Raw genomic sequence first — 13,783 nt, forward strand, 5'->3', positions numbered from 1 at the left:
AGCTTTTAAAAACCTGTTTAAGTTGGTAATGTGACGGATCTCCTCTGGCAGGCCATTCCATAATCTGGGAGCAGTTGACAAAAAGGTCTTCTGGGTGGTTGCAGTCAGCCTGGTTTTTATAGGCTGTAATAAATTCCTCCCAGAGGACCTGAGTGTGCAGAGGGATTATACAGAAGGAGGTGGTCTCGAAGATAGGTTGGACCCAGGCCATTTAGGGCTTTAAAGGCCATAACCAACACCTTGCACTGCGCCTGGAAACTAATGGGCAGCCAGTGGAGCAATTTTAAAATAGGTGTAATATGATTGCTTCTGGCTTTACCAGAAACCAACCTGGCTGCCATGTTCTGCACTATTTGAGTTTCTGAACTAAGCACAAGGGTAGCCCCATGTAGAGTGCATAGCAGAAACTGAGTTGTGAGGTTACTAGCATGGGCACCACACTTTCTAGGTCCCTCACTTCCAGGAAAGGGCACAGCTGGCGTATCAGCCAAAGCTGATAACAGGCACTCCAGACCGTCACATTTACCTGATTTGTCAGTTGGAGCAATGAGTCTAGAGCTGTGAACACAGTCCTTTGAGGAGAGTGTGACCCCCATCTAGGAGTGGAGGTTTTATCCCAATACCAGGTTTGGGGCCCCTACTGTAAGTACCTATGTTTTGTCTGGATTAAATTTTAATCTGTTTTTTCTCATCCAGTCCATTACTGCTTTAAGACATTCCAGTCCAATCCAGTCCATTACCGCTTTAAGTCATTCATTGAGAGGACAGATGACATCTGAAGTCAAAGCTGTAGACTGAGACATGGAAAAATATATCTCAGTGTCATCAGCGTACTGATAACACCCCACTCCCATGTCTCTGGATGATCTCTCCCAGCGGCTTCATATATATATTAAATAGCGTCGGGGACAGGATGGTGCCTTGAGAGACGCCACAATTAAGCTCTTTGTTTGCTGAGCAACTGTCCCGAGCATCACCCTCTGAAATCTGCCCGAGAGGAAGGAACGGAACCATTGCAATGCATTGCCTCTAATTCCTAACTCTCTCAAGTGTTCCAAGAGGATGTTGTGATCCAATTTTGTTGAAAGCCGCTGAGAGGTCCAGCAGCACCAACAGGGTCTCACTATCCCTGTTGATGCCCAGACCAAGGTCACCAGCTAAGCCAACCATGGCAGTCTCAACTTTGGTATTCAACAGAAGGACGGTACATTACAACCATCACTTGGTAATGTAGTGTAGATTTACAATATTTAAACACCATTTAAGATCTCAAGCAATTTTTTTTTCACTTTTGAGAGTATGTGGTGGAAAGAATATTTGAAAATACCAAAAAAAAAATGGCTGAAAAAAATGGACTGAGGAGAATGTTCACAGCTTTGAGACATCTTCTGCACAAACTTTCCTTATGGTTCATTTGCTTTGAAAACAGATTTTCTACACAGGAAACACTTTTTCTGTGAAGAAATTTCCAGTGCACAAGATGCTGTTCCCTGCACAGAAAAGAATGTCTTCTACGCAAAACAACTACATGTGAATTTTGGGTAGAATAAATCCTGAATTATGTGGTTTTCACAGACTTTCTGGCAGCTAAAATTGCTCATTGCTTCTTTCAAGAAGAAAATTAGTGAAGAATAGCATCCCTAGACATCATTCTGGATATTAGAAAGGGGGCAGAAGAACATTTATTAATATTAATAGTGCAGCCCAATGAGCACCTTACACACAAGAAGGGTTTCTTTGAGCCTTATCCTCACTAGTCTGCACCAGCTTTGAAAGTAGTAGTAAGATTTATTCAGTCGTTGACTACCATACAAAATAACTTGAAAAATTATTATTGCAAAATACAATTATTAATAATTGTTAAAAACAATTTCAGATACAAATTCATTGTCATGTTATACAGATATCAGTTTTCACCAACCAACTGGGAGCATATTTTACACTTGCAACAAAGTAATCTAGAGATACTAACAGAAAGAAGAATATAGTTCACTGACAAGAAATTTATTCCTTTGAGAAGTCAGCACTTTGGTTTCACTAAGGATTGCTGTTACTGTTTCCAAAAGCTTTTAAAATGAACCTTGCCCTGTAATCCTAAACACACGTATTGACTGAGCTCAGCTCTGAATAAATCTGCTTCGGGTCACACTGTTTAATACAGTTTCATTTCCCATCTGGAATCTACAGAATGGAATTCATGATCATGATTGATGACTGCAAGCTTAGAGGGCTTTAAAAATGGGTTATGGAGGCTAACAATAATGCTTGGTAAAGTTGTAGGAAAAGAGGACTGGTAGCTGGAGCCGATCAAGGAAGCCGCAGTCCTGCATTTGCAAGACCTTAGCAAAGGTGTCTTCGAGGTCTCTTGCTCATAGGTTTGCCAGCCATATGTCAAAGATGACTTGATGTCAATTAACATGGGACCATTATGATCATCATAATCATCATCATTATTTTGGCTTTGGCTTAAGAAGCCACAGCCATCAAGGAGTTGCAGTCCCAAATATCTAGTTTCCCAACCTCTGGCCTTCAAAGCTAAAGGTTATCTAGCTCTAGTGTACAGAAACAGTGTACTGCTGAAAGCCAGACACTGGGGAGCATACTGCATGATGAGGCAATTGCTTGTGTATCCTGTTTTGAGTACCCACATGAATGCAGCATCAAAAGAATTCCATGTGAACCATGATCTAGCACAGCAGGACTAGAACTTGTATGGGGCAGAGCTATGGTGAAAAGTCCTGCAAAACACAACAGCAGAGAGTCCCTCTGAAGTTAATCTGATTAGGTTGTGTTCCTTTCCACTTGCTTTTAAAGCTCAGCCAATATTAATAGTATGGATTGTCAGAATTTGCAAGCATTCAATGGACTTGAAATCCATTCCAATAAATATGGGACATTAAATAAATCCCATTACAATAAATACCTGTCTTTTCACAGCTGTAGGTAGTGTTGGAGATGGGCAAAATCAATATCACTTGTGAGGCTTTAGGAATAAATATATGCTCCCTTCAAAATCCACCCTTAGAAAGGAGGAGGGGAAAAGCATATGCTTTTTAAACATATGCTTTTGCTTATGTAACAAAACAAAATTCTTATCAGACCTGCCCAAGATGTCAGTTATCAGGCCAAACACATACCCATGTGTGCGCAGATATTTTTGCCATTCCAGGAAGCCTGTAAAACTAGAGAAGTTATCAAGTTCTTTGTAGACCCAGCTTGTCTTGATGGGCCACATAAACTATATAGCCTATGTATGCTCTATTACTATTAGATTTTTGTTGTTATTAGTTTACTTCAGCTTATGGCAACCCTATACATGAGAGACTGCCATGATCTCAGGTCATTAATTGCCCTGCTCAGGTCTTACAAATTCAGAATCATGGCTTCCATGGTTGCATCTATCCACCGTGGTTGCAATGTACCATAGTCTTCCATTTTTTCTACTACCTTCTACCATTACCAAGTATTATTATATTTTCCAGTGAATCACATCATGATATGTCCAAAGTACGGCACCCTCAGTTTAATTATCTTTGCTTCTGGAGAGAATACTATTGGATACAGTTCCTAAATTCTTTGTCCCGTTTTTAAAAAGCTAATAGAAAAAGGATGATTTTCTCCTAATATACTTTGTCCCTTGCTTCTAGGCTTCCAGAAGCACAGCAATAAATATGATATACAGTTCTATCTCTGAAATCAAATTACTAGTTGTGTAAGCAAATATACTGATGATTCAGTGTTGTTTCCTGTTATCAGGAATATGGTAGACGTAGATTAAGTATAAATATGATAGTGCACATAGATTGTAATATAACTTTTAATGTATAATAGCCAGCACTTTCCAGCAGAAATAAATCATGAAATGTTTGTTATAATAAAACTTTTATTCAGTAAACCCATTCCTAAAATGATTCTGAAACATTAAAGGGGTATAGATGTAAAAAAAAGTTGATTCCCCCCCCCCCCCCCAAAAAAAAATGTTTAATTTTGCTGTACTTGTACAACTATTTATGAATTCGGGTATTTCCTTTTGTACATTTGTTTTTACAGTTTATTGTAGAGAGTTTCTAATCTTCATAGATGTTCCACTGGCTTGTCTAAGTTACAAATTTTACAGAAGTGGGAGCATGCATTCCTCTGTTTGCTGGTAACATGAAATCAGAGCTCTGTATATCTATGTTTTTTAAAGATGTTATAAGTATAAAAAACTAAAAACATTACCTGAACATATCAAGAAAAAAATGAATTGCTTTTAATGTTCCGTCACTTGATTCTAGTGATGTATCTTGCTACAATACAGCGTTTATGAATGTAAAGACTTTACTCTGCTTACCAAGTTGAAAGTGTGGACAAAATGATATAACCTCAGAAAGTAATGTAATGTTAAGACCCTTTATCAGAAACATTCTGATAATCAGAAACATCAGCATCTTGGTTTGTGATGTGAGGAATCCGCATCTGCAGGAAGAAGTTTGTTAAAGTGCGTCGTAGGGGTTATTCAAACAGTGAAAATAATCCTAGTAGAATGTGGGTTGAATCTATTATTCACTTAACCTGGGATAATAGATCTTGTTTTCCTCGAGTTTTCCTAAAAGAGTCTCATTGTTGGCTGTATGAATAACTGATGCAAATAGACCTGGGATAAACCGGGATAAAACTCTGCATGCCTTGAATAATTTCAAATATATCTGCATCATTGACTATATCTTTATTCAAGTGCTGGCATATGTGAGCAACAGAACTTGCAGCAATGCACAGAGATACAGTTCCAAAAAAAGTAGTGTGAACAACAGAACTGGAACGCATTAGTGAGATTATTTGGATAGTCGTGCTAAAAAAATCATCTGAATAGGGCAAGAAAGCCTTTGCCCCTGTCTCAGATCATGCTAAACAAAGCAACTGAGTTTATAATCCCATGTATACTTATTTAGGAGTAACTCAATGAGATCTATGTCTGAATAGATACATATAAGACTGCACTATAACAATTCTCTTAAACTGGAGGCAAATTAAGGAGCTGGCTTCTCACCCCAAGTGTAGATATTTAATAACTTTAGGTAAATTTCCTACATTTCCACAACATGTAACAATGAAATCCTGTCCATTTCTACTCATAGGTCAGCTCCACATAGGTCAGTGCGAAGTAGAATAGGATTGTAGCCTTTGAGCAGGCACTTACCTGCTAAGTTAAATCTCTCCATCTACTAGTCTTAGCACTCTAGGAACTGGCATGGAATAGAGTGGCATTTTTAATAAAATTGGTGTGTTTTGCTTTCAAGCATGCACTCCCAAAAGTTATTTCAGGAACCTTGTAAGGTGGTGAAAACAAAAAAGGTCCTAACAGCCCACCCCAAAAGGGTGGATTGGGGCCACCCTGGACCCACTCACCCCAGAGCCATGGCATCCACACACTGTGGCCCCAATCTGCCCCAGATCCAGTCCAAATAGGAGTGGGAAAGATCTGCTCCTTTTTGGGCTGGTAAAAAGACGCCTTAGGCAGCCCCACTGCAACCCCAGGCCAGCTTCAAACTGTTCTGGGGGCACGCGGCATTAAAACACCATGGCCCCGTAGTGGCTTGAAGCCTTCCCATCTGAGCCGCTGGGTGGCTTCCGGGCGTGTGGTGTCAAAATGCCATGCTCCCAAGCTGCCTGGAAGCCGGCTTTTGGGTCTGTTCGGCCCCAAAGAGTCCTGTGGTCCATAAACACGAACAAATCTACCAAGGGCAGGGTGTTATCCACAAACTCTATGCTATAACACATTGGTCTAAGATGCCACAGGACTCTGTGTTGGTTCCACACACTAACAGGATTACTCCACACTAACACGACTAGCTATCTTATCAGCCATACAAGATAGCTTGTAGTTAGAAAAGGTGTGCAAAAAGGATTGGGAAGATCCCTTCTTACGTGAAGATTTTGTTGTTTTTATGTTAGTCCATCAACATGTTCAATCACCCCTTTTTATTCTCAAATCAACACATATAAACTTGTCTGAAAACTCTGTCCCACTCCTGAAATCCTCCTCATTATTACTGTATGAGGTGTGATGGGTGGACAGGAAGGAGCTTTCCCTTTCCCTTTTCTTTTGTGGTATCCAAACTGTTAGTACAACTAGCTCAGAGAAATATACCTGAGCTTTTCATTACTCACTTTCCATTGGCAGTTAATATGGTATTATTTTAGCATGGGCTTTGTTAAGAATATAAACATATTCATTAATTTTCTCATCTTTTGTCAAAAAATGATGTTTTAACCAGTCTTAATCACAAGGTGAGTGCTGGGAGTATGGACTGCACCAGGTGACACCCTAAAGGGGTTGACACCACTGTCCCTCAAACACCTGCCTTTTGGCAGAAACAAACTGTGGGATTCACCTGCATCCCTTTAAAACACTGGAGCTCAGCGGAAGAGATGGTGTGAGTAGGGCAAGGCTCAGTAGGAGGAGAAAGGAGAGGCCTTGGTTTAAATTTTGAAATCATTTAAAAAAAATTATTTTACAATTTTCTTGGAGACATCACATCTTACTAGATTTTCCATTTAACCACATGAAGCTATGTACATGTAAATACATTTAGGCTGTGCATATGATATTGTAATTTAAAGGTGTAATTTTAATTTTGCTAGCTGTTCCTGTCACAACTATTGCCATTACATTCAGTGATAATACAGAAATTATGATTTAAAAGTAACATTCGTACAAAAAACATTAATAAAGATTCTGTATGGTGTGGAATGGGAGGAGGTCGGGGTGTGTAACGTCATGAGTTACTGCACTGAGTGATGCCAACCCTAGTAATGCCACTGGTCTTAACAATTAATGATACCACCAAGAAAATGGGGAATGGCAGTGAGATTCTCTTTACTTTGGGAAATTTCTCTGACAAATTTAAGTTAAATCCCATACATCTTCGCCATAGCAAATATGGGGTGGATATTCAAAAACTTGTTTTCTACATAGAAAGCATCTCTAAACTTGAGACATTATACACTGGCCTGAATCCTGTTAAGGCACCTTAAGAAGGGGAGAAAAGTCTCTGTAAGTATTGAGTTTCCAATTCTTTTTTTGTTCTGATTGTATCTGTTTATTCGAGCGTTTCATCCAGTCTATTCCTTGAAATATGCCAAGTTTCCCTTTCCTGCTTTTTGTCCTTCCCCTCCCTACACTGATCACGTTACATCCAGTCTCATGCAAGATTTCAGAAACTGATTTTCACCAATTTCCAATGGGCCCTTTTTAATGATTATTCAGGAATTATAGTCAAAGTACAAAAGTGTTTTAGCAATATTACCCTGGATAAGCATTAGGATCATTTTGTTTTAAGGCTAGCATTACTCTTCCCTTCGCTTGATCTCTGTTGAAGCTGTGTCCTGGAAACAATAGCTGTGTTTACTGGCGGCAGTCAATTAAGCTAATTTCAAGAATGCAGAAATGCACAAGGCAAGTACAGATATATTTCATTTTGGAAAATATTGGGTTAATTTAAGCCTACCTGAGGAGTGGGAATGACAAGTTATTGGTAATACTGGAAGCTCCCAGAAAATACTTGGGAATGAAGAAAATACCATATGGGTCTCCAAAATAAAATCAGAAATCATAGGAACAAAACCCCGGACTACAATTTTTTAAAAAACCATTTGGAGGCAACCTTATTATTTAATTCTAACTAGACCCATTGAATCAATTGTTGAAGGGCAACTCACTACTTAAGTTAATTCTGTTGACTGTATTGACTCTAGTTGTAACTACCAATACAATTCAGGAGGAATATAAAGAAATCTTGCTTTCTGTGTTTTTCTCTGCAAAAGCAACAGTTATTTCTATGCATTCATTGTTGGAGAAATATCCCATAGGGCAAAATAATGTTGAAAACTGCACCGAAATCTTCAGATGTTCTTGTATAGCAAGGAGAAAAAAAATAAAATTACTTGTTATAGCATGAAAGAACAAAATAGCTGAAGCTTTATGTCCCTAGGTACGATTAGTTTTGCCTTTCTTATGGCTGTGTTAAACTACAATAAACTACTGTTTATTATTATATTATTATTATTATTATTATTATTACATTGAATGTTTTTGTTTTGTTTTAACTTGCCTTCAATGCACTTGGTTTAGAAAGTTGAGATGGAAACCTTTGTAATCCGCAAATATAACAGCACAGATTAAGTAGATCTGTGAGGTAGATTTGGCTGAGAGGGAATGACTAGCCCCAAGTTACGTAGTAAACTTTGTGATCAAGCAAGATGTTGAACCTGGGTCTAACCAGTGCACCACAATGGCAGCCAGGCAACAAATGAATCCTGCTAAAGACACCTGACAAACTACTGGGACAGTTTTTAAAAAACATTATCTTGGCTACTGCTAAAGGACGTGGTAATAATTCCTTTCAGAAAGGCAAGTCTTCAGTACCATTTCCCTTCCAGCTGCTACAAGTGGGACAAAGTTAGCATTCAGAGGGAAAAGGAAGCACATCCTTCTAGTGTGAACCAGCCTTCCCTGACCTGCAAGCAAATCACGAAAGGAGAAGAAAGTATATTAAAAGCAGCATAAATGCAACTAACCTATCAGTAATATATTTTTTTCCTATTAGGAGGAATACTTGTGATTACCTTTAAGAAGGCAAAGCAGTACCTTGGAGCATCACTGGATGCCTGGTGTTAATAAATGTGCTCAGAATCACAACCCCAAAGACAATTGTCACTACTGACAAAGGGACTATTTAGATGCCTGCCTTTTAAGCTCTACTTTCCACATTTATCAGATATATATTTGTTTTTCCTGCCATTTAATTCCATGTTTCTTCTCCAAAATATTGAAAGATCATCATGTTAAGACATTCCCCTTATTTCCTCAGTGTATCACTATCAGTGACAGCAATGCTTTTCAGAACTTTTTTTTTAAATGTGTGTGAAAGGGATCTATCTATTTATGTACTTATATCCTGCCTTTCTCTCAATATAAGATCTAAGTTGGCTCATAATAATTTTTTAAAAATGTAAGCCACTCTGAGAGTCATTGTGGCTGAAGAGCAAGGTATAAATCCTCCAAATAAATAAATAAAATTAAAAAACAATGAGTAATTCAAAAGTTAAAAGACAAATAGTCATATTTGTATAAAAACTTAAATTGTGAGCTGTTAAAAAGTCAGTCAGTCAAAGGCAAAAATACAGCATATCTCAATTAAAAGACATTCTGCTGTAGCCAGTTAACAGTCAAAGGCCTGGGTAAACAAAAAGGTCTTTGCACGGCTGGCAGAAAGAAAAGAGATCAACCTAGCCTCCCATGGGAGGGAATTCTATAGCCTGGGAGCGGCCCACCAAGAAGGCTCTCTCCCATGCCCTCACCAAACACTCCTGTGATGGTGAGAGGACCATGAGAAAGCTCTCCAACAAGGATCTTAAAACTTGAGCAGGCTTATATTGCAAGATACAGTCTTTCAGATAGTCTGGACCCTAGCCATAGGGATTTATAGGTCATAACCAACATTTTGAATTGTGCCCAGAAACAAATTGCCAACTAGTGATGCTGTTCCAACAAAGGAGTTACAGGTTCCCTGCTATCAGCCCTGGCCAACAGTCAGGCTGTAGTATTTTGGATCTGTAGTTTTCAAAGGCAGCCTTACATAGTGTTATTGTAATCCATATGGGGTGTAATGCTGTGTGTCATCTTTGCCACAACTGGCATCTTCAGGAATTGGGGCAGCTGGCACACTGGCTTTAACTGTGGAAAAACACCTATGCCTCTAGGCTCATGTGGCTGAGTCAAAGAGGTTATTCACACTGTGAAAATAAACCAGAATGAATCTGGGTTGAATCTCTGTTCTTCACATGCATCCCGAATGCACCCAATTAAGTTTTGAGTCGGGGCTGCCAAAACATCCATTTATCCATAGAATCATAGAATCATAGAATCATAGAGTTGGAAGAGACCGCAAGGGCCATCCAGTCCAACCCCCTGCCATGCAGGAAATCCATATCAAAGCATCGCCAACAGATGTCCATCCAGCCTCCGTTTGAAGACCTCCAAGGAGGGAGACGCCACTACACTCTGAGAAAGTGTGTTCCACTGTCGAACAGCCCTTACTGTCAGGAAATTCCTCCTAATGTTAGGATAATCAATATCAGGGTTTTCCCTCAATTTAAAAAAAAAAAAAGATCTGCATTGTCACTAGTGACAATAACCGATGCGAAAAGACCCAGAATGAAAAGCTGCATGCCTTAAATGTGTTCTGAAGGCATTTACATTGTTGACTCCATCTTTATGTAAATGCTTGCATGTATAAGCAACTGAACTTCCAGAGATGTGCATCGATGCGGTTCCATAGTGTGAATAACCAACCCGGAATGTGTCAGTGAGATTATTTGCATCATCTCACTACAAGAAATGATGTCTGAATGACCCCAAAGATTATACCCAAGCTACAAACCTGAGCTTTCAGGGGGAGTGCAACCCCAAACAGCACAGGCTAAATCCTTGTTCCCTGATCCACCTTTCAACTGACAAGCAGCATCAGCCATGTTCAGATTAAGATATCCAATTTTGTCCCTTTCTATGCATTTCTTGATCCCCATCACCTCTGGACTAACAATCCTTAATACATACCCTCCCCATCCCCATTACCAGGCAAAAACTGTTTTTCATTCATGGAGAGGGAGCTATTCTCCCATAATAAACATAAATAGGCAATTGGGGAGGGAGGGCAATTTTGTCATCCTACACAAGATGCTTTTGGGTATCTTGTCTCTGCATTAACTATACAGTAAGGGCATATAAAGGTGCAGAATGAGTCATTTTGCAGGCAAAACTAAACACAAACATTAGTATTTATTTGTATCTCCTTATGATATACATATACAAAATGTTAAGGTTGCCATGCCTCCATATGGGAAATGGTGGGACATAGAAGAAAGGTTTCATACCAACCCCTACTCTGCACAGATTAATAGTGTGGATTTATATTTTTAGAAACAGAGTGATTTTGTAGAAATTTTGCCAACAATATTTCTAGGAAGCACCAAAGTGGATTTTGAAATCAATATTATTTCTCTCCGACTTACACATGCACAAAGAAAGAAAGATGGACAGAGCAGATATATGGATGAACCTAGACAAAACTGGCATGAATGGACAGACTCTGATTATCCCATTGTTCAACTGACATTTGTTACTGTTAAATTACCAGCAATTAATCTAAACAAAGGTGAGAAAGTGGGAAAAGTAGAGGAAGGAGGAGTTGGGGTATGAAGAAGTACCCATATTATCATTATCATTATGACACCAGAAATAGCATGCACTTGCTGAGAACAACACTTTCTATGGGTGCACAGGGAAGTGGAATCATATCCAATCACTGTTGTTTTAAATTTTGGACTTTACTATGGAATGAAAATCCTGCCCATATCAGGAATGTAGACTGAATTGGAACAAGGTGTGTGTTGTCTGAAGTGTAAGTAAGGAAGCACAAAGACCCATGCATGAACAACCCTTGCAAATGTTATGTCACACAGAAATGATGATGATATTTATTTGTTGTTATTGTTGTGTGCCTTCAAGTAATTTCCAACTCAGGGTGATCCTATCATGGGGTTTTCTTGGCAAGATTTGTTCAGAGGAGGATGCCTTCCCCTGAGGCTGAGAGCATGGGACTTGCCCAAGGACAGGTCATCCACTGCATTTCATGGCTGAGAAGGGAAGTGAACCCGAATTTTCAGAGTCATAGTCCAACACTCAAACCACCACAAACTACCAATCATTGAGGATTGCTTGCCCATAGGGAATCATTGGGGTTCCTTGCCCATAGGGATACAGTGGGGATTGCTTGGCCATAGGGAATCATTGGGGATTGCTTGCCCATAGGGATACATTGGGGATTGCTTGCCCATAGGGATACAGTGGGGATTGCTTAGCCATAGGGAATCATTGGGGATTGCTTGCCCATAGGGATACAGTGGGGATTGCTTGCCCATAGGGATACAGTGGGGATTGCTTGCCCATAGGGAATCATTGGGGATTGCTTGCCCATAGGGATACAGTGGGGATTGCTTGCCCATAGGGAATCATTGGGGATTGCTTGCCCATAGGGATACAGTGGGGATTGCTTGCCCTTAGGGATACAGTGAGGATTGCTTGCCCATAGGGATACAGTGGGGATTGCTTGCCCATAGGGATACAGTGGGGATTGCTTGCCCATAGGGATACAGTGGGGATTGCTTGCCCATAGGGATACATTTGGGATTGCTTGCCCATAGGGATACAGTGGGGATTGCTTGCCCATAGGGATACAGTGGGGATTGCTTGCCCATAGGGATACAGTGGGGATTGCTTGCCCACAGGGATACAGTGGGGATTGCTTGCCCATAGGGATACAGTGGGGATTGCTTGGCCATAGGGAATCATTGGGGATTGCTTGCCCATAGGGATACAGTGGGGATTGCTTGGCCATAGGGAATCATTGGGGATTGCTTGCCCATAGGGATACAGTGGGGATTGCTTGCCCATAGGGATACAGTGGGGATTGCTTGCCCATAGGGATACAGTGGGGATTGCTTGCCCATAGGGATACAGTGGGGATTGCTTGCCCATAGGGAATCATTGGGGATTGCTTGCCCATAGGGATACAGTGGGGATTGCTTGCCCATAGGGATACAGTGAGGATTGCTTGCCCATAGGGATACAGTGGGGATTGCTTGCCCATAGGGATACAGTGGGGATTGCTTGCCCATAGGGATACAGTGGGGATTGCTTGCCCATAGGGATACATTGGGGATTGCTTGCCCATAGGGATACATTGGGGATTGCTTGCCCATAGGGATACATTGGGGATTGCTTGCCCATAGGGATACAGTGGGGATTGCTTGCCCATAGGGATACAGTGGGGATTGCTTGCCCTTAGGGATACAGTGGGGATTGCTTGCCCATAGGGATACAGTGGGGATTGCTTGCCCATAGGGATACAGTGGGGATTGCTTGCCCATAGGGATACAGTGGGGATTGCTTGCCCATAGGGAAACAGTGGGGATTGCTTGCCCATAGGGATACAGTGGGGATTGCTTGCCCATAGGGAATCATTGGGGATTGCTTGCCCATAGGGATACAGTGGGGATTGCTTGCCCATAGGGATACATTGGGGATTGCTTGCCCATAGGGATACAGTGGGGATTGCTTGCCCATAGGGATACAGTGGGGATTGCTTGCCCTTAGGGATACAGTGGGGATTGCTTGCCCATAGGGATACAGTGGGGATTGCTTGCCCATAGGGATACAGTGGGGATTGCTTGCCCATAGGGATACAGTGGGGATTGCTTGCCCATAGGGAATCATTGGGGATTGCTTGCCCATAGGGATACAGTGGGGATTGCTTGCCCATAGGGATACAGTGGGGATTGCTTGCCCATAGGGAATCATTGGGGATTGCTTGCCCATAGGGATACAGTGGGGATTGCTTGCCCATAGGGAATCATTGGGGATTGCTTGCCCATAGGGAATCATTGGGGATTGCTTGCCCATAGGGATACAGTGGGGATTGCTTGCCCATAGGGATACAGTGGGGATTGCTTGCCCATAGGGATACATTGGGGATTGCTTGCCCATAGGGAATCATTGGGGATTGCTTGCCCATAGGGAATCATTGGGGATTGCTTGCCCATAGGGAATCATTGGGGATTGCTTGCCCATAGGGAATCATTGGGGATTGCTTGCCCATAGGGATACAGTGGGGATTGCTTGCCCATAGGGAATCATTGGGGATTGCTTGCCCATAGTGATACAGTGGGGATTGCTTGCCCA

The 13,783-nt window shown here is 41.1% G+C and overlaps 1 protein-coding gene across 1 annotated transcript in view; it reads left to right on the top strand.

The window, feature by feature from the left end:
* The first annotated feature begins 224 nt into the window (after positions 1–224).
* Positions 225–13,783, top strand: part of LOC149316821 (ras and Rab interactor 2-like) — a 96,982-nt gene continuing 83,423 nt past the window's right edge. Inside the window, exon 1 of the mRNA XM_089516345.1 lies at positions 225–642. The gene's annotated coding sequence lies outside the window, so the exon portion shown is untranslated. The remainder of the gene's footprint in view (positions 643–13,783) is intronic.

This window comes from Sceloporus occidentalis, unplaced genomic scaffold, assembly GCF_023333645.1.
Source record: "Sceloporus occidentalis isolate IW3139 unplaced genomic scaffold, rSceOcc1.0.p SCAF_3, whole genome shotgun sequence".
Taxonomy (NCBI): Eukaryota; Metazoa; Chordata; class Lepidosauria; order Squamata; family Phrynosomatidae; genus Sceloporus; species Sceloporus occidentalis.